We start from the raw sequence: 19314 nt of genomic DNA on the forward strand, positions 1-19314 counted from the left end.
GACTGTCCAATAGCCGTGAAAAAGCCTGGTGCTGGAAGACAAATGACAAGCGGGAATTGTATTATTGTCCGCAGTGGTACTATTTGCTAGCCTCCACGATCGTGCCTTTGATTGCTTCACGCCTTATTATCATGACTACAAAGGCACTGTTCCTTGGTTGTACTGAAACAAAGATATCACTGCTGTTGCGACAATAACTCGCATGTAAGACACCTCTACATAGGCCTGTAACTGAAAGCCATAGAATATCAATTAGAACTCGCCTGTCGCGGCCGCCCCTGGAGCACAAGACTTCTTTACTAATTCTGGGTGCCTATCCAATACGTTTACAGCGATCACGACGAAAACTAAATATGAACAAAAAGGAGCATGTCCCGTGAGCTTTCCTGCGCTAACTTTGATTGGAAGTGAACTAATACTGACGCCGATGGTGTCGTCGTTCAAGGACCTCCTCCTTGTCTTCGTTCTATGGTATATAGTAGAAAAAAGTTAACGCACTGTTTTCCTTTCTTCCGTCTCCTACAGCTTGAAAACTATCGCCTCCGAGACGGCGCTTTTATCTTTGATTAAAGAAGCACGGCGCTGATGCAGGGAGGGCATTCAGTTTCCAGGAGCCGTGACCCCGGTGGTGCGGCCGGGGCCGTCTTTATGGTTTCCAAACAATCGCAGACGAGTCGGCCGCGTTCGCGCATTACCACCTGTTAGACGCGCGCAACGAGCAGAAACCCGCAGGGGGGCGAGAAAGGGAGGGGCCGGGAAGGATAAATGGGAAGGAAGCAACGAAGAAAGTGTGGCGGAGCCGCACGCAAGCAAGGCGGCGCGCGGCCAGCGCGAGAATTTACGACCGGCTGCCTGGCGTGGCGCACTTCGGTGTATGCTGGCCCAGAAGGTCGCGCTGTACAAACGCGGAATAAAAGCGAACACACGGCGCAAGAAATCTTGCTGCGAAACGACGAGCGTTCCCTCGCTGGTTTTAGTTAGACGTATACGTACACGCTCGCGGGAGCACGTACTTTGTAGCCGTGGCGAGGTGGCGTGTAGGCCGCAGCCCGCTTCGCCGTCTTGCCTGAAGCCGCCGTCACCGCCGCCGCTTCGCGAACAGGCCTCGTGGCTCAGAAAATCAAAGAGCTCTTCCGTACGTACACGTAGTTAGGGCGAACAAAGAGCACGTTCTGCCGGGGGCTCGCGTATATACCTCGTAAAAACCAAGGTCATGACAAGCGTGTAAGCATGTGCCTCCCTTCCACTGAAAGTCGTCACTCTCAGCCTCCTATTTAGAAGCAAGAGAAACAAGCAGGAAGCCAGAGAAAAGGCTCGCCGCTGGCGCGTTATACGAAAACGCTCCGCGTGTTATGGGCCAAACTTTGTGGAAGAGTCGGCGCGTGTAAGAAACGCGCTGCTCCCTGCAGCTATGCTTAGTTTAGAGGCTGCGCTTTCTGCGAGGATGCGAGTGTTTACTGTCGTGTTGAGAAAAAAGAAAAAAAGAATGCAATGAAGCCGGAAGGCTCATAATATCTTTTGTTTATCTATTTCCCTCAAAAAGTTACGTGGCCCGCACGAATGCATCCGTAGGGAGCAGACGCCGACGTTTTTCTGCTGTTCCCACCGCTTTGCGAAAGGCGGCAGGCGACGGTAGTAAAATAATGCGAACTTACTGGCAATCACCTAATTCCAGCCAGGCAGGCAAAAGTAAAACTTTCCGGCTTGGCTTGTATTCTCGTCTTGAGGCTGTGCTGATACGCTTACTTGCGTATGTCCGAGAAACCGTATATCTTGCTTCTGTCACAAATCTGAAAATAATATTTAATTTACTTTGTTCCAGGTTCCCGGAAAGACCGCAGAAAGCAACTTCCCGTACGTGGTAAGTCTTTCCTTTCTTATTCTATCATTGAACTTGCTCACATCTTGCGATATTCATGGTTGGATACGACAATCAAAACGAATAACGAAATGAATAATATTGGTGTCTTGGAATTGTACCATAATGGACATCCTAAAGGAACTTGAAAAAAATTGATAACAGTTTAAAATGAGCAGTAAAAGCACGTCATTATTGACTTGCACGGGCACTTAACCGTTCAAATATTCGCGTTAACGTGCAGTTGGCTGTGTTATTTTGGTGAATAAAGGATGCATGCAGCATTTGAGAACAATTCATCAGCCTCTTTCAACCCTGGACGCAGCACGAAAACTGCATAATAGGCTTTTTTCTTCTTCTTTTTTTAAAGAAACGTGGCGTTTGAGGGCAGCCGGACGTAGATACAATCAGCACGTTCCATTTCTCAGACGTCGCGTACACATGTGCATTTTTGTGACTGAAAGCTTCGTACCAGTCATTGCGGCAGTTGTCAGCTCCCAGATATCGGTTCTTCGGCTATATTTATGGGTCTTTGAAATGTTCTGATCAAAATAAAGACGCCAGTGGTGCACATAATCGGGCTGGACACATGAAAATAACTAACTGGAAGTTCGTTGCTTGACGTTTCGGCCGAGAGGCGGCTCTTATAACGTCGCTGTATAGATGGAGGCGACAGTCTCCCTCTCAATGCGTCTGACGAAAAGCCATCGGCTCACCGGAACGGCACGGCACTAACTCCCAGTTTTCATCCTTGTACTGTTGCCGGACTGCACAATTGCTGCGTACGATTAAAGCAACAGTTCCATGGACGCTGAGACGGGTCTTATATATATATATATATATATATATATATATATATATATATATAATGTGTGTGTGTGTGTGTGTCTGTACCAGTTTAACAACAAAAAAAGATGCCTCACGGTGAGGGATTACTTCAAATTGGCGTAGTACGGTCGGTCACTACTGCGTGAGTAACGTGCGGACGGACATAGCCGCGGCTCTCCTTGCAAGAGAGACCTCGCGGCCACCTCCAAGCGCAGAGTCCAGCGCGCCGTGCCGGCAGGCAGGAAGCACCAGGCTCCAACAGATAGGAAGGAGCGCGCCGAGCACCGTGAAATATGGCGGCCCTCGCGTATCAGCCAGGTATGCCACCTGTGCTCTTCAACAGACCCGGGCGCCCCGCCGGGCGACTGATTTACGGCCCGCAAGTCCACGGCGGCAGCTCGCGCTGGCCTCCGCCGTGCTCTTAAACAAAGGCGATTCGCGAGCAGAGCAACGGCGTCCAACTGCAGTATATACGACGATGAAGAGGGAGCCAGATAAGCAGGAATGTCGCCGCCGCTGCGGGAGCCGCGACTCGAAGCAAGCGGCGACCTCCCCGCCAGGAGGTCCCGGTGGCCCCGCTCGACTTGTTTGCGGACGGCTTATGAGAAGAAGATACGCGCCGCCCTCTCTGTTCCGAGTTGCGTGCGGGCCGCTGCTGTCGCGGCGCGGCGCGTGCACGCTCGAATTGACGCTATGTGCGCGCGCGCGTCCCACCGAGAGCGCGGCTGCGCGGCCGCGGAAGAGTGATGCGCCGGCGCAGTGCCGCCGCAGCTGCGGGCGCGATGAGCGCTGCCGGAAACGCAGTCACGCGCGAGATCTCGATGCAGAGTGAGGGCCCGATTCTGCGCGAGACATCCCTTACTCTCTGCTTCCGTGGTGCTTTCTTATTGCTTCTCTCGAGATTGGGATGGGGGGAACAGCAAATTGCTGCTACTCGTCGTTTATTGATTGTACAACAAAGAAACGAAAATAAAAAAATAAAGCAAGACAGACTGCGCGTTTGGACGCAGCAAAATGAAAGAAAGAATGCCGCGGCGAGCGTGATTCCTGATGTTCCTGTTACCTTTCTGTTTTTGCTCTTTAATTTAGCGCGAAACAGGTTTTGCGACTAGAGCGAATGTTGTTTACCCGATAACTTCAGCTTGTTTGTTTTATTAAGCACATTACTGTCAAGCTTATCAAAGCACACACAGACTAGCTTAACCGGTAGCTAGCCGAAGCAATGCCTTCTTACTGTTTTACTTCTTTCTGTAACATCTCTTTCTGCTTCTTTTGGCTTACTAGCCGTGACGCTCACTTAAGGCAAAAGAAATGCTATGCTGGGGACATTTCGTGGGGAGAATTCTTTTCGCCTCTGATGGAACAGCCGAACACTGTTGCGTTTCATTGAGAACGATGGCTCCCTTCTTTGTTTAGATTTTACAGAATTAAAGAAAAAATTGCCTGTAGCAGATAGCACAATTCTAATCCGTGCACTCGATTGCTCAAGATGCGCCGCCAAAGTTGCGGTAAAATGCACAATTATAACTAGAACGCCAGTGTATTTCGTCGCACACCTTTGGAATAAATATCTCGAAATTGATGTCATCTTATTAGTTAAATATTGTTAATCAGTCGCTTATACATTTCAATTTCTTGTGCAAGTAATGCCTGTCGTTTCGAGCAATCCAGCTCAGGACCTAGAATTGTGTTATGTGCCCCAGGTGATTTCTTAAAAGTTCTGTACAGGAGTTTAAAACCAGCAACATCAATAATAAGAAACGCCCGATCTAGGGCATGTCACAGTATACCTTCAGGTGTGTCATTCTACTTATTGAACATGTGGACTGCTGAGGGACAGAGATGGACGTTATGTTCGTTTTTGCACGTAGTGCTTACACTTGAGTTTTGCTTATAATTAAGCTGTTAGAGCACCATGATAACACGATCACTGAACCTCGTTACAACAGTGTGAAATGCAGCTTATGTCAACGCATCGTTAACGAAGTGCATCAAAAGTGGTGCCATAACTTTCGTACGGGGCCTCACCAAACTGGATAAATATCTTTCTGTCAGCGTTCGCGCATTTCTCCGCGCATGGAGAAATCATGTTGATTGAAATCAATGTACTACTCAGCAGATGACAGCGCAGAAGAACCGCCTCCTGCAATTCAATCAACACTTTATTTCATTGTTTCTGCTACTGCAACTGCTTTCAAATCTAAGCTGTTGGATAATGAAACACTACTTAAAACTCGCTTTTCTTTTTCAATTATACTTCACGGAAGCGGTTAGCCACTCCAATAACTGCCTGTATAAAGCAAGGAGATTATTTTTTCCACTTCCATTGCCCGCTGCTTTCGCTCACATCCGTAAGGTAGGTAAACGATGACGACAGCAACAAAATAATAGCACAAAACAAACACATATGTGAAGCAACACGCATGAAGAGAGAGAGAGAAAGCAGACAAGAAGAGGAAGACAGCCAGATATGCCGTGGAGCAGATGAGAGAAAACAAGCAGGGAAGCCACAAAGAGGACGGACACGCCGCCAGCGGAATGTCAGCGCCGAGGACGGGGCGTGCGCGTGGCCTGGTCGCCGTCGTCTGGGAGATGAAATCGACCGCGACTCGACATGTCAGTTATCGCCCCGAAGAAAGTATCCGCCTTCCGGTCACAGTTCCCGGAGCGCACTACGAGGTGCCATCGATTGCTGCGCTCATACACGAACAGCTATCGGCTGTGGAGGGAATCGGGCTCTCCGCAGCCGAACCTCGGGCCTGATTAGCTTCCTCTCACGGCGTGCATCCTGCCCGCCCCACGGAGCTAGGCAACCGATGTAGCGGCGGTTGTTGCCCGACTGTATGTGTGCGGACCCGAAGTTTGTGTAGCTGAAACGCACGAGTTCAATTCGAACGTGCGACGACATGCTGTTTGCATCGTCACTTTCTTTCTTTCTAATTTTATTTATTTATTTATTTATTTATTTATTTATTTATTTATTTATTTATTTATTTATTTATTTATTTATTTATTTATTTATTTATTTATTTATTCCATCAGTTCCCTCGCCAGTTGCCGTAATGAAACACCGGTACAGACAAATTTGTGTACTCTTGGATGCGCGCTGTTTTTGCGACCCATGAACCTGTGTCTAGTTCTCCTCCCGCCCCCCCCCCCCCCTTTTTTTTTTCTTCCTTTTGTGAAATTTGTTCATTGTTCGATTTCAAAATAGGAAAGAAAAGAAGAAAACAAAATAAATATGGATTACTGGCACAATTGGATACAGTACGCCTCTGCTGGACATGGCCGACTGAATTCGAGACATGTGCACATGTGTATGTCCGGATCAAGTGCATCTGCAGTCGTATCAATTCTCCTCGAATATGTATAATCCAGTGCATCCCGTCCATCGCAAGTGGTTTGATTGATGCGAATGTATGCGGGGCTCTACTGTGTGTTTGGCGTGTCCGCTAAGAAAGCTTTATTTGTCCTGTGCGCCATAAGTGGAGCGTGACCAGATAGTTCTGCTGACTGCAGTGAGTGAGTGAGTGAGTGAGTGAGTGAGTGAGTGAGTGAGTGAGTGAGTGAGTGAGTGAGTGAGTGAGTGAGTGAGTGAGTGAGTGAGTGAGTGAGTGAGTGAGTGAGTGAGTGAGTGAGTGAGTGAGTGAGTGAGTGAGTGAGTGAGTGAGTGAGTGAGTGAGTGAGTGAGTACTTCTTCAATAAGCCTCATATACGTGACGGTTAAATATTGCATTCACTTACACCCCAATAAATAATTTGAGGTCCTTCAGGCGAAAGATGATGTCGCATACCTCTGGAAAGAGCACGGGAGGGCCCGTACGCACTCATTATAAAGAATGCAAGTCCACATCAATTAGGAACTTCAGCGTGACACCCTATAAGTGACCGGTGGTGCCTTCTGTGCGTGCAATAGGTTCGAGATGACATCTGTGAATATGAGTTATGAGACGGCTTGCTCCTCGCTTCTATAACAAGTGAACATCAGCAGTTACCGAACTGCAAAGTCGGCTGTCTTCGTTGACTAGCGGTAGCATTCCAGTCAGGAAGCGCAAGTAGACTGTCTCAACACAGCGCCATCCGAAATTTGATGGCGCGAAGTCACTGTGCTGCATGCTGTTTTCGCGCTCGAGACCAGTGTTTCAAGAGCTGCAAATAATCGAACTTCCTAAGTCATGGTTTTCAAGACATAGCCACAGGATCTAGCAAAACTGCTATAGAAGCAGCCACATAAATGGTGCCCGAGCGATTTGCATTACCACAGACGCAGTTTCTGGATTAAGCTAATGTGATTTCTTTACTTAGCTTTGCGGCAGTGGCGTATAAATTTTCTTCAACATCGCTGAATGTTTAGAAATCGGTTGCACGTGGTGTGACACATCGCTCGCTGTTCCAACGCCATGTGTCCTAGATTAGTGGTTATTTTGTTGTCCTTGGTGAGGTGGTATGTGTAAGCAAAGTTAACGTGATGTCCAGAACTTTATGATATGGAAGGAGCCGCTTCAATTAATGAGAAGCTAACTATTCGGCATTGATTTCGTTGGAAAATCACGCTACACTGCTTCGCTTTTGTGTAATCGGGACAATGCGATGTAAATGCGCTGTCAGAGACAAACGGGCCATTAGGACAACAACCAAAGTTGCTAAGAGTGCGCTCTCTCGCGTAGGTCGCACTGCGGGAATGTGTCACGTAATCATTGCGGGTATAGCCCGTCTTGGCTCCGGGCATGTGCCGCCGTCTTGCAAAACTCCGAACGCGCTGAGCACCCTGCGTGTGAGAGGTGTACAGCGTCACAGAGAATATGGACCTCCTCGGAGCCAGTTTCAGGGTCGCGAGTTCAAAATCTCTAACGAGCCGCACTTTCCTGGCGGGCGCGACTAATGCGAAACAGCTTTTGCCTCGACTAATGAGGACATGCTGCAGCGCAGACTTCCGTGTGCCTCGCTCGGGTGCTATAACCGCTGTTACCACGCGCTCTCACTTGCGCACAAAAGAAGCACTCACGCCTTCCTTCTCCTCTCTATCTCCGCTTTAGCGCTACTCCTGCCAAGTGCCATTCCACAAAATTAAACAAAACGACAGGAAGATCATATGATGACTCGCCCGGCATTTCTAAGAAGCGTGCATAGATAGTCTCGTCCGAGCAGGAGCCTTTAGACCAGCGCCGCATGCAGACCTCCGAATCAGAAATAAACGCACGCTCTTAATTCCGAGAGACAGTTATTTTGGTTACGCTAAGGACACACACACACACACGCACACACGCACACATGCACGCACGCACCCTTTATCAGAAGGAAGTAGCCTATCGCGCGCGTTGCGCAGCACCTTCTTTCATACTGTCGGCTCTTATCGATTGTTATAGCGAATATGATACAGAGCCAACTCGGCGCATTATATACATACCTCACTTCCATCGGCAGACACGCACATGTAATGCAAAGCAATGAGTGCAGTTGGACGCGCCACGCAAAAGCCTGCACGAGAACTTCGGGCTTTGCGAGTGCAAGCAGGGCGGGCGTTGCGCAGCGCCACTCTTCCCGCCGGCCGCCCTAAACCAGATAACGTAATGGCCGGTGGTTGAAAGGGACACCACATCCTCGCCCCCACGGACCTTTTCCCGAACTGTAGGTCCGTCGTCGTCCGTCCTGCCCTGCTTCCTGGGAAGTCCTCGAGGCCGGATATTGCCGAGATGCGTCGCACGCTCGTAACGAGTTTAGGCGCACGCGCGAGCACGCTCGCCCGGCCCAAAGATACGCTGCGCCACTCCTCCCCCCCCCCCCTCCCCCATTCTTCACCGTTTTTGTGGCGCCCGTCCTGGCTCGGCGAGCAGGAAGCATTGTTTATAAGATGACGGCCAATCCTGTTAGGCGGTCCCGGCTCGGGCTCAGCGCATTCATGAGATTGCGGGCTCACCGCGACCGAGGTGCGCTGCTCCGGAATTAGGAGCTACGAGTACACGCGTTGCCCGCTGCGTGCTTCGTAGGCTGGAGCGAGAGAGAGGGAGTGGGGCGAAGGCTGCGCTGCGCGGCTCGTCCGACACCGCCGAATCAGGAACGAGAAGCCTTATATTTCCTTCCGGGAGGAATGCCGAATCCTTAGCTTTTACGCCCCTAGCACGAAGGTCGCCGGTGCAAGGAAGGCCCGGTCTTCGTGCTTCTGCAGTCGCGTGGTAAACAATCTCAAGTCTTTGTTCTTTCTTTCTTATTTTGTACTTTTCATTATTATTTGTTGAATGAAAACTAAGTTTGTGCGACGTCGGATAAGTGCTGTGCTTACTCGTATTTCGCGCAAACGACATCAGCGCAAGAAAGACGCTGCGCTTCTGTGGAATCAGTAGAGCGAAGAACGAAGCTGGTAGAGCATCGTGATGTTTACTGCTGACTTGACAAAAAAATGATACCTCCTTAGTTTTGTAGTGCTTAGGGGACAGCGTGGGACGGTTCATGTCGGTACTTTTTTTTTTTTTATTTCTCCAGCACATATTTCGGAGTATAAACCATCTGATTATTCCGACTCTTCAGCTGAGGAAAAGATTGTAGAACATGCCGCTCACCATACTCAAGCACCGGAGTAGAGCTGACAAAAGACAAAGTGATGATCAGAAGCTGCACGAACTCGGTGGATAATATCCAGCACGTCTTAGACACATGCCGAAGAGAGGTTGTTCTTCGTAGATGCCGGGGAAACTATATTTTAAATAAGGATAACACGAGCTTCATTATTTTGTCATGTTGCGTGGGAGTTCTGCGCAGGCTGCAGGGAGCAAAAGTGTCACGAAGGCAAATGGAGTATGTTTCCTAACCAATTTCCGTGCAGCACATTGTTCGAGCATCCTGTCCCGCTGGACATGGAAACAAAACATGACACAGGAAGGGACGCACACAAGTGCAAGCGTGTGTCCCTTCCTGTGTCCACGTGAAAAAGTTTCCGCGCTACAACACTATATCAAAGATGTCGCACCAACAAGGCCAGAAGCCAAAGTGGGCCACCGCACTGGTTTAGCAAGCTACTAAAATCTCGTAGCTCTATAGCAGTGACACGAAGCACGGAATGGCCTAAAGACAACAGAGAAACATCCCGAGGAATGAAGAGCAGCGGATCGAAAACGAGGACCGATACGTAAGGTATAGGGGAAACACTATGGGCTTCCTCGCAGATCCTATGATGATCCGCCGGAAACAGGCTTTTCTCTTTCCTTTCTTCTCCACCTCCCCTCACCCTCAAACGAAAGAAGACGAACTGCCTCTGGTATTCTCCCTCTGCTCTCTTTGCCGAAGATCCTCCAAAGCTTCCCATTCGTCAGGTAGACGCACCAGCCAGTTGCCGATGTTCAATCACTCGGGGGCTTCCCGCCTCTCGGCGTGCTCACGGCCCGCACATCGGGGCGAAAACAACAAACGGCACCGAAGAGGCCAGGGGATCAATACAGCCATCTCACCAGACCACTTGGTCCCCTGATAGATCCATAAAACAAACTCCCAAATGCGTATGTGGTCGCCCCCTATACCTCTTCTTTCCTTCCCGCCTTCCTTCCCGGACCGACAGTGCTTCTTCTTTGCCTTCGGCTCTCGGCCGCCCGGAATCGGCAGCACACACGCACCTTGCCGAGCGCGCACTCCGTTTCCAGGAATGTTTGCAGTGCACGTACCGAAAGACTTGAGGCTGTAAAGCTACCGCGCGAGCCGAAAGCTCGCCCCCACAAACAAAAGCCCTCGTCGGCATCCCCTCCCCACCACTTCGAAGCCGTACTTTCAAAAATTCATGAAGCCCGCCGGCGCGGCCGCAGCTAGCTATCACCCTCGCCTCATACACTTTCTATTTTCCTTGGGAAACTACCCTCTTGGACCGGGCCACGTACCCCCTGATGCTCGGAGGACCCGCAGTCCAGACATTCAACACCGCACACTTACCTTCCAGATGGTGCCATCGAAAAAAAAAATGCTGGGGGGAAAGAATGCCAAAAAAATAAGTGTGCGTGGCCGGGGAGGGAGGGGGGGGGGGGGGGGGGGGCGGGGGTGTAGTTTGAATATAGAGATTTAGAGGAACGAGACACTTGCTCTGCGCACTGACGAGTGCGTGTAGACAGATATAGCTGCCATGACAGGCACAAACTTTCTAGGGTGGAAAGACGCAGCAGCCCTCTTGAATTAACCAACTAAAATTATATCTCTCCCACACGCTCCCCTATCACAAGCTCATGTTTTCAGCCCTCGGGCAAACTGTCCGCCCGACGCCTGCATATCGCGCACGCATCGGGGAGCCAGGTACAATTCTCGCCCGTTTTCTCTGACGTAGCTGCCGCTGGCTGAACGGGCCCCGACGCGCAGATGAAAACGCAGACACACACACACGCAAAGCTGAAAATAGCTAGTCCAAAGCGACCGATGCTGTATGCGAGGAATAAACAGCAGGCGCGACGCGTACAAATCATCGGGCTTTGTTGACACTGAGATCTGCATATCATTACGCCAGAATGGATCCCTTCCGCCGGAACGGTGCGAGTTGGCGCGTTTTGTACGACGACACCGGCAGGAAGGGAGGGATTCGATGAGAAGGTGGGGGGCAGGGAAAGCCGGCGGAACTGTTTGTCTATAGAGAGATCGTTCGGATGCCTGCCTGCGCATGTATTGGTGACTGGCGAGCTGTATTTGCCTCCCTCCTGACAGATGGTGCCCGACGATCCTCGATGCAGAGAGGCTGCGGAGAGCGAGGCCCGCAAGGCGCTCTTCACTCGCGCCAGTATTTATACGCGTTTACTGCCTCCCTTCCCCGCGCGAGTTTTCACGGGGCATTGGCGGCAGTGCCTGCGGCTGTAGAGCGCTTGAATACGCGCGCCTAACTGGAAACATGGCTTCCACAAAGAAAAATACAATAAACAAAAGCAAACTGCATGCAAGCGAGATGCTCGCTCGCTCTTTAACTGGCTCCGTTGTATATTCACCTGCACGAAAACGCACCTATACGGTATCCTTTGCGATGTATGTCTCTTCCTTCCGCTCCCCTACACTGAAAACACAGAGAACCTTAGTTGCGACAACTATCACGAACACACGATACATTCTGTGGGTCTACAGTGCGTGATAAATGACTTTCATGAGCGCGAGATAGCTGACATACACATAGACAGAGAAATTCGTGTCGAAAGCAGGCATTCCGCAACGCAGTCGTATAAATGGAAAGTTTTCCGACACAAGGCTTAACACGCTTAACATCTTTACTTCTCTTTCCACTAAGCCAGATCTCTTCATTGTGAGAATTGTCGCCACTTAGAGGACTAATATATCGTGTAAAGCAATGCACATTTCGCGTGCTTTCCTCCGGGCCCGGAGAAATGCGCCGCTTGTTTTTCGGCTCTCAGAGTTTCACAAGCAGCGCTCTTAAATGGTCCTCCTTATAGCTGTGGTCGAAACATTGCCAAATACAATCAACTGTCGAAATCGTGGGGCAGCTGTTTGCTTTTCTGACAGGGAAAATCGCATATTCCTCTACGGCCACGCCGTTCGAGGAGCCACCGTTATAAGCGGAGTTGGCATTAACGACGCAGACCGCCTTTCCCGCCCCTTTGCGTGCCGGAGAAACGAAAGTGGCGAACGACCACCGAGGCCACGAGGCAGGGAATCAAGAGAGCGGAAATGCAAGGAAACGAGCTCCGCGGGAGGAATCGGTGGGACGAAGCACCGACGCCAGGAAGAGGGAGGGGAAACAAGCGGGAAGTCTTTGTAATCAGTTTACGTCCCCCAGCAGCCAGTTTTAAGAGTTCCCTCGGCCTCGCTCCCCCCCTTTTTTTTCGCGTGTTTCGTATTTTCTTTCTGTACTTGCTTCTGAGGCCACCCGTGTGTACTCTACGCTGACCGTATGGCCCGCAATGGAATAAGGATCGACCGCACACCCCTCTTTTCGTCCCTGCCCGCCAGGGGATTTCTCTCTCTTTGTTTGCTTGCCATCGAGTTTTCTTCCCGGACGAAGTGGAGTGCAGATTAAAAAACAAACACAGAGGGAAGAAAAAGGACCCGATAGAGAAGAGGGATCGATCTCGGCGAAAACTGGTAAATAAAAACACCCGGTAACCGCTAGGAGACGGCTCACTTGGAGCGTATATGTAAGAATACCACGGTGCACTGTGCAGACGCGCGTCTGCTGCCCTGTGTAAGACGCTTTGTTGCCGGCCCATTATGCCGAACGGAGGCGTGCGATCAGCCTAAGAAGACGGCGTACGAGACTAAAACGGCGTAGGGAAAACTTGAGTGAAATGACAGCGCGCTTTGTGTATCCCGTCGCTCCAAGTTACGGCGCTGACTTGTTTTTGCGCGCAGTGCGACACTTCCTGCAGCGAAGCATCGCGACAAACGCGTTATACGTGTCGCCATAGTCAACTTCTCTTTTACCGCCCATCCTTATCTCGCTTCCTTTTTCTCTGTCGTCTTCTCCGGTACACAGAACCGGGCTAGTTTCAAAGCCTTCGCCGTTCTTTATTTCATTCTTATTGTCTTTCCTCCCTTTTTCTGGCTATTCTCGGCTAACTTTCTCCATTTTGTTTAGACATCGCTGAATGAAGGCTACGCGTCCTTGTTTTCTTCGTGAGAGACAGGCATCTCCTGTATTCTAGGTTAATTAAAATAGACAGACAGGCTGCAACTTCTATCAGCACACTGTCGCGAACTTCGATTAGAAAGAAATGACAGAAAAGAAAAGGAGGGGGGAGAGAGACCGAGCCTGAGCAAACAGGTTTGCGTGGCAAGTAAACTTAATCTTCGCTGCAGACTCAGCTAGTGCCACCATTCTTTGGACTACGTGGCTCATAGCATCGGCCCGTGTTCTGTATAACTTGAACATTGGTTGGCGTTTAAGTGAGATCCCATCCTAATTAATTAAATTCTCGGATTTGTCGTGCCTGAGCCACGATATGATTATGAGGCACGCCGCAGTGGAGGACATTGCGGTGGAGAACTTGTAGTGGGGAATTTTGACCAGCTGGGGTTCTTTAACGTGCGCCTAAATGCACTAAACGCGCGCGCGCACGCGCGCGCGCGCGTGTGTGTGTGTGCTGCCGCGCCGATTGTTATCCCAACCTCGTGCACAGAAATAATTGTGGACGGTAGGGCGTCAACTGCTTGTCTCCGGGAGCTTGCAACGGCGTGCACGGCGCGAAAATAAATAAACAACGTAACTGAAAGAAGGCAAAAACGGTGGCGCATCCCAAAAAACGTTGACGGGACAAGAAGAACAAGAAGCGGGAGATGCAGGAATGGCGCACTAACATCTGTTCCCCGGTGGATGAAGACACCCAGAGCAGCAGTGGCGGCATCGCCGAGAAGCCCGAGCGTCGCGAACGAGATTTCTCGCCCACGCACCCCAACGTGGGCCTTATAGACAAGGACAAAAGAGCGCCACTGCCTCCTTTGATGCGCCGTCGCGTGTTTCTGGGCAGATGCATCATGCGGCGGCGGCCCCTGCGCGGGCTCAGTCACGCGTGTGGGCCCGCCGACACCGAGCGCCTAATGCTGGCTCTTCGGGGAAGCCGGCTTCCTTTTTAGGCGGACTCGCGCTACAACCAAGTCAAGGCCCGCTGTTCACCTGCGCCCCTCTATGCATGCCTTTGTCGCTCGGCCGGGGTTGAGAAACGAGACGCGACAACAGAAATGACAAAGTTACCGTTATTCGGGAGCACGTTACAGACAACAGAGTAAAGTGGGCCGCGGCCAACTTGTTAATGTCATATGGGCTCTCCGAGAGGCGGCGCGCATTATCCCTTTAGGGAGTGTCCGCGCAAGCTATGCGGGACGAGCCGGTATATTTTGTGAGCGCTTGCCGAAAGGTGTCATTCGCGAAATTTGTGCTGTTATTGAACCCATCTCTTTATGACTTATATGATAGGGAACAAAAGTCGTTAGACTGTTAGTAAGCGTTTGGTGCTGCATAGTGATAATACGAATGGAATCTTTTTATTTCTTATTTTAACTTTGTGTTCGCGCTTTTTTGGTTGCTTTTTGTTGAAAATGCCGTGACTGTTTTGCGTAGCATCTCTTCGTCGCTTTATCTGTGCTCGAAATCTACATCTGGTAGCCACGCAATAAAACTGCACAGCTTACGTAAACGTATACTGACCAGACCGGTTGCACCGTTTTTCCATTCTCCTCCTTCCTTTTTACTTATTTATTTTTCAATAGAAGAACTAGTGTGTTCAAAACTAAAACTTCAAATCAAACACCTTGTTAGCAGACCAAGGCAGCTGCGTCAGACTGCATATATATGTAAGTATCAAAACATTTTCCCCCGTTATGAAATCACTCCCTACTATTACAAATTGTATCACATTGCCACTACGACCATGGGAGCAAATGGATTGATTATGCTGCGAACAAAAGCCGCAGATAGGCCTCTCGTAAACGAGTTCTATTTTCCATAGCGCACAACAAGTTAAGGCTACATGCATGAGCCCTGTAACGCAAAAATATTCAAATCTGTTTTTGTTCCAATCTCCTGACGTCAAAGTTACGTAACCGCCGACGCAAGCATCGGGCGGGGACCCGCAGCGTTGTTTGAAGAGGCCAATGAAACGCTCTCTTCATTTAGAGGAGGTCACTTTTGTTTGCTTCCAAAGCGAATAGCATTGCCTACGTTGACACCTTTTTTTAAAATCTAATTTGCTGACCAGAGACAAGGAGCACGTAGAAGTGGAACGCGTTTCAGTGGGGCCGAGCTAGTGCAGTGGAAGTATTTAACCGGATGAGGAGGGCGGTGCCGGCATCGGCGATTCGTCCTCTTCCCCGTGCTTAGTTTGCGGTGGCTGGTAGAAAATCGAGGCGGCGTGCAACGTAAGGGTAAAGGTGCTGCTAAAATGGATCCTCAGCAAAGAAGAGTTGGCATATTGATGGTGTGTACTTGCCAAAAGGGTTTGACAACGTTATCTGCCACGCAATTCTTTTTTTTTTTTGGTTATACGTAAGTAAATCCATTCTCCCCTGCAGCTCCGAGCAGCCAGTGCCACAGTGATCGGTGGGCCACCATCATCGATTCATTTCGGAACGAGGCAGTCTCCGGCTATTCGGGAAAAAAAATCAGTATTGTTCGGCATATTAATGCAGTTTTAATGCGTAATCGTGATTTTGAAGTGGAGAGCTCTCGCGGTTTTGTGATGTCGCGTGACGGGCAGGCGAAGTGAGCGCAGCCCGAAATCTTTTGACCAATAGCGGACGGCTGATATGGCGAAAAATGTGTAGAATCAGAAATGATTATTTTTCTTTTGTTACTCATGCATTATTAGTGTGTATACATCATATCAGATGAAGAGTTTTCGCGGTTTTTCTGAAGTCGTGTGACAGACAAGCGAAGGGGGGGGGGGGGGGGGCGAAAAATGTTTGACCAATCGTGGAGGGCTGATTGCAGAAATGGAATAGGAAAGTTCGGTATAGTTTTGCGTTATAGCGCACGAGCTTTTGACCGAGTGTTCAACACTTCGGCGAAGAGGCCTCATATCACTTTTCTCTTTTTCTTTCTCTTCTTCCTTTTTTAAATTCTTGTTTTATACCTTATTCGCGCAGCGTAATGCTGCCTGAGTCCGGCGTAAAGGTTTTGTTGCTCAATCTTTCTGGCACTGTGTCCTTGTTTGCCGGTATACGTCCCTTTGGGGATTCACTTTATCACGTATCGTGCTGAACAGCGCCGGCACGAGATGATCTCCGCGCCGTCGCAAATGGCCGATGTCGCACCAAGTCTTGACATTGCAGTGTCTCCGGTGAGCGGGTGAATGATCTCTAGCTGAAGCAACAAAACAAGCAGCCGCATATTTGAACGACGATACCCCGAAGCGCCAAGCTCTCTCCGTAATTGGTCGCGCTCGAAGAGAACGCCTGTACTCGGAGGTCTTTAAAAAAATAATAACTAAAGAGGAACAGCTGAATAAGGCGCGAGGCAATGAAGGAGCTTGACGCTTCGAGACGAGCAGTCGCGCGCCACCAGTTACCAGCTGAGCGCGTGTCTAAAAATATATTTTAGAGACGGCGACAAAAGAAGGCGGCTGCTGTTGCTACTAGGATGGGGAAGATGTGAAAATTGAAGCAAGCACTTTCAAAGGCAAAATAATGACGACGCTGCAGAGGCTACGCCCCTGTTGACGGCGAAGATGCCTGGGTCAAACTTGAAACGGAGTGGCCGATATCTCATAGTGAAATAGGGCGCAGCTTCTCCAAGCGTATACATGTTTCGTGCAGGTTGTTTCTGTCATACTTTCTTCCTGTATTTTATTTTCTTCCTATTTCTTATAATTTTCTAAGGAAATTAGACCACCCAAGTCGCGGGCTGATTCGTAGTATAGTTTCGTTTAAGGTTGACTGAAACCATTCTTTCACATTTTTTTTTTTTTTTTTGAAGAAAGTGCAAAGAGAACTTCTTGAAAGTTCGATGAGCTTCAAAAAATAATAATGCAAGAAGACGATCACCTTATCCTTAGTACGTTTGTTTGCGGTTACGACGAAGAAGCATATATATGTAGTTACTATTTATTTTTAATTACTTTGCGGTATGTTTGTTTATAAGACAGGCAATTATCTTATTGATTGAATAATTTATTGATTGAGAGGATGATGCTGTGCCAGGTTTGATAGAGAAACATAGCATAGAGAAACGGGTAGCCCGTGCCCACAGTAACCGACATGCGAGTGATTCAAGATAAGATTGTCAAAATACATTATAGGCTCATTTAGCTATGCATGTTGAAGGGACATTGAAGAAAATTATTCACTATATGTTGTTTGGCAGATTAAACTTCTGCAGTGCCAAATAAGCAAAACTTTATGGAGGCGGAGGCTTGGTAAGCTGGTAGTGAACACAACATTGTTTTTATTGGCGCCACAGTTTTCGTGCGAAATTTCAAATTTCAAACAGCAAAGTTTCATCTCCCTTTCTCGCCAATAATCAAACTTTTCCCAATAAAGATACGACAACAGGGACTCAACTGGGTGCTCTCTTGTTCTAATTTTTCTTTGTATGCTTCGCTTAGTGGACAGTGCTCTTTTTTTCCCCTCCAAACACGAGTCGAGCTGCTAGAAGAATGTCGGGATCGAACCCTGCCAATAAAATGTGGCAGAATGGGCAGTTAGGCTGAGAACAGGGCCTCAGCTTCGCCAACAGCTGCCAACGAGAGAAAGAGAGATAGTGCGTGCGTGTGTTTCTTGCTTTTTGTGAGAATGATAATGAGTTCCATATATAACGCACTCGTATGGAAAGGATCCGAAATTTTTTATGACGCTTTGAGGACGTTAAGCCTGGCTGAAGAGGCGATATTTTCGGGTTTTACAAAGGCTTCCGCACGCAATAGTGATTTTTTATAGAACCCAAAGTTTGGCAAGGCAATACCTGGATCCGAGAAGCAGCAGGCGTCACCGTGCAAAATAGGATAGTGGCGGTATTATTAAAATCTGCGTAGCTGGTAGATAACAGTGTGAACAGCTTCACTTACACAAGTGAGCATTTTATCAGGGATAGCACGGCCGCACCTGAAGTCCTAATCACGGTTTTTAGTCTCTTTAGCTCAGACTGCATTACAGAGCAGGAATTTGGCTCGCGGCAGGCGGAAATGGAGTGACTGAAAAGAAGACATGAATATGCAGCTAAAAAAAAAAAAAAAGACCCGCGACCCGCATGGGGCCTCTTTCACTAGTGAAGGTGTTGTGTCTAATGACAATCAAAAACAGTGCATCGTAAACTGTGAACAGTCTTCGAAGCTTCTTTGTAATCACTGGCCAAAGGGATGATTATTGACTGCACAAAAGCAGACGAGGCCAAGCTTCACCAAACCGGGATTCCGCCGCTCCACGTGCATCGTGCCCCGACGCACTGCATACACCGGCGCATCTCCGCTGCGCGCTTCTTCGGTTACTCCTCTCGGGGTTCGGGCACGCCGAAGAGTGTTGGAGCGTTCGCGAGCAGCTGACGGGCGATTTCGGAAAGCGTGAACTTGAGTCGCGGCGGGAAACGCGCAAAATAAAGAAGGCGACGGCGGGGGTTTGGCAAAATGAAGGCGACGCGAAAGGCGCTGGGGGGACGGCGTCGTATCCGAGAGAGGCTTCCCTGCGGCTTCCGACGAGACCCTCCGGCATCTGGGACGCATTCGTTCGCCCGCGCGGGCTTTTCCTGCCTTTGACGGCGGCGCGGATGGGATAAGATGCGGCGGCGTCACTTGCCTCTTTATATCAACGCGCGGCGAGCGGACGCTCACTGGGGCTGCCAAAGCGCGGCCCCGTTTATAAATACGGACGCTCGAGAGGTCCGCTCGACCTTTCCCGCCGTCTCTCGCGAACGCACGCGGCTGCTCTTGTTTATGCGATTACGCGCCCAGTGCGTGAACGCGCGGTGTGTGCTTGTGTGTGGCGAAAAGACGATGCTATAGAGAGAGAGGGATACCCGAGGCGGTGCAAGGATTCGCATGTATTTTTAGACGAAAGTTTTCCGTCCAATCATTCGTTGCGCGGTGCTCTTCCTCTCTTGGTATGTTCTACACCCCCCCCCCCCCTCCCGATCCTATTTCCCCCTCTTTTTCTTCGCGCTTATGTTTATTTATCACTTTCGCATCGGATTAGCAGCGGCGACGTTCCAAAGAATTGCGGCGTGGGTATGAAGTGGCGCT

At 49.5% G+C, this 19314-nt stretch overlaps 1 protein-coding gene across 1 annotated transcript in view; it reads left to right on the forward strand.

The window, feature by feature from the left end:
- Positions 1–1822: 1822 nt before the first annotated feature.
- LOC119436605 (discoidin domain-containing receptor 2-like) overlaps positions 1823–19314 on the forward strand; it is a 254289-nt gene continuing 236797 nt past the window's right edge. The window contains exon 1 of the mRNA XM_049658987.1: positions 1823–1861. The gene's annotated coding sequence lies outside the window, so the exon portion shown is untranslated. The remainder of the gene's footprint in view (positions 1862–19314) is intronic.

Source organism: Dermacentor silvarum, chromosome 1, assembly GCF_013339745.2.
Source record: "Dermacentor silvarum isolate Dsil-2018 chromosome 1, BIME_Dsil_1.4, whole genome shotgun sequence".
Taxonomy (NCBI): domain Eukaryota; kingdom Metazoa; phylum Arthropoda; class Arachnida; order Ixodida; family Ixodidae; genus Dermacentor; species Dermacentor silvarum.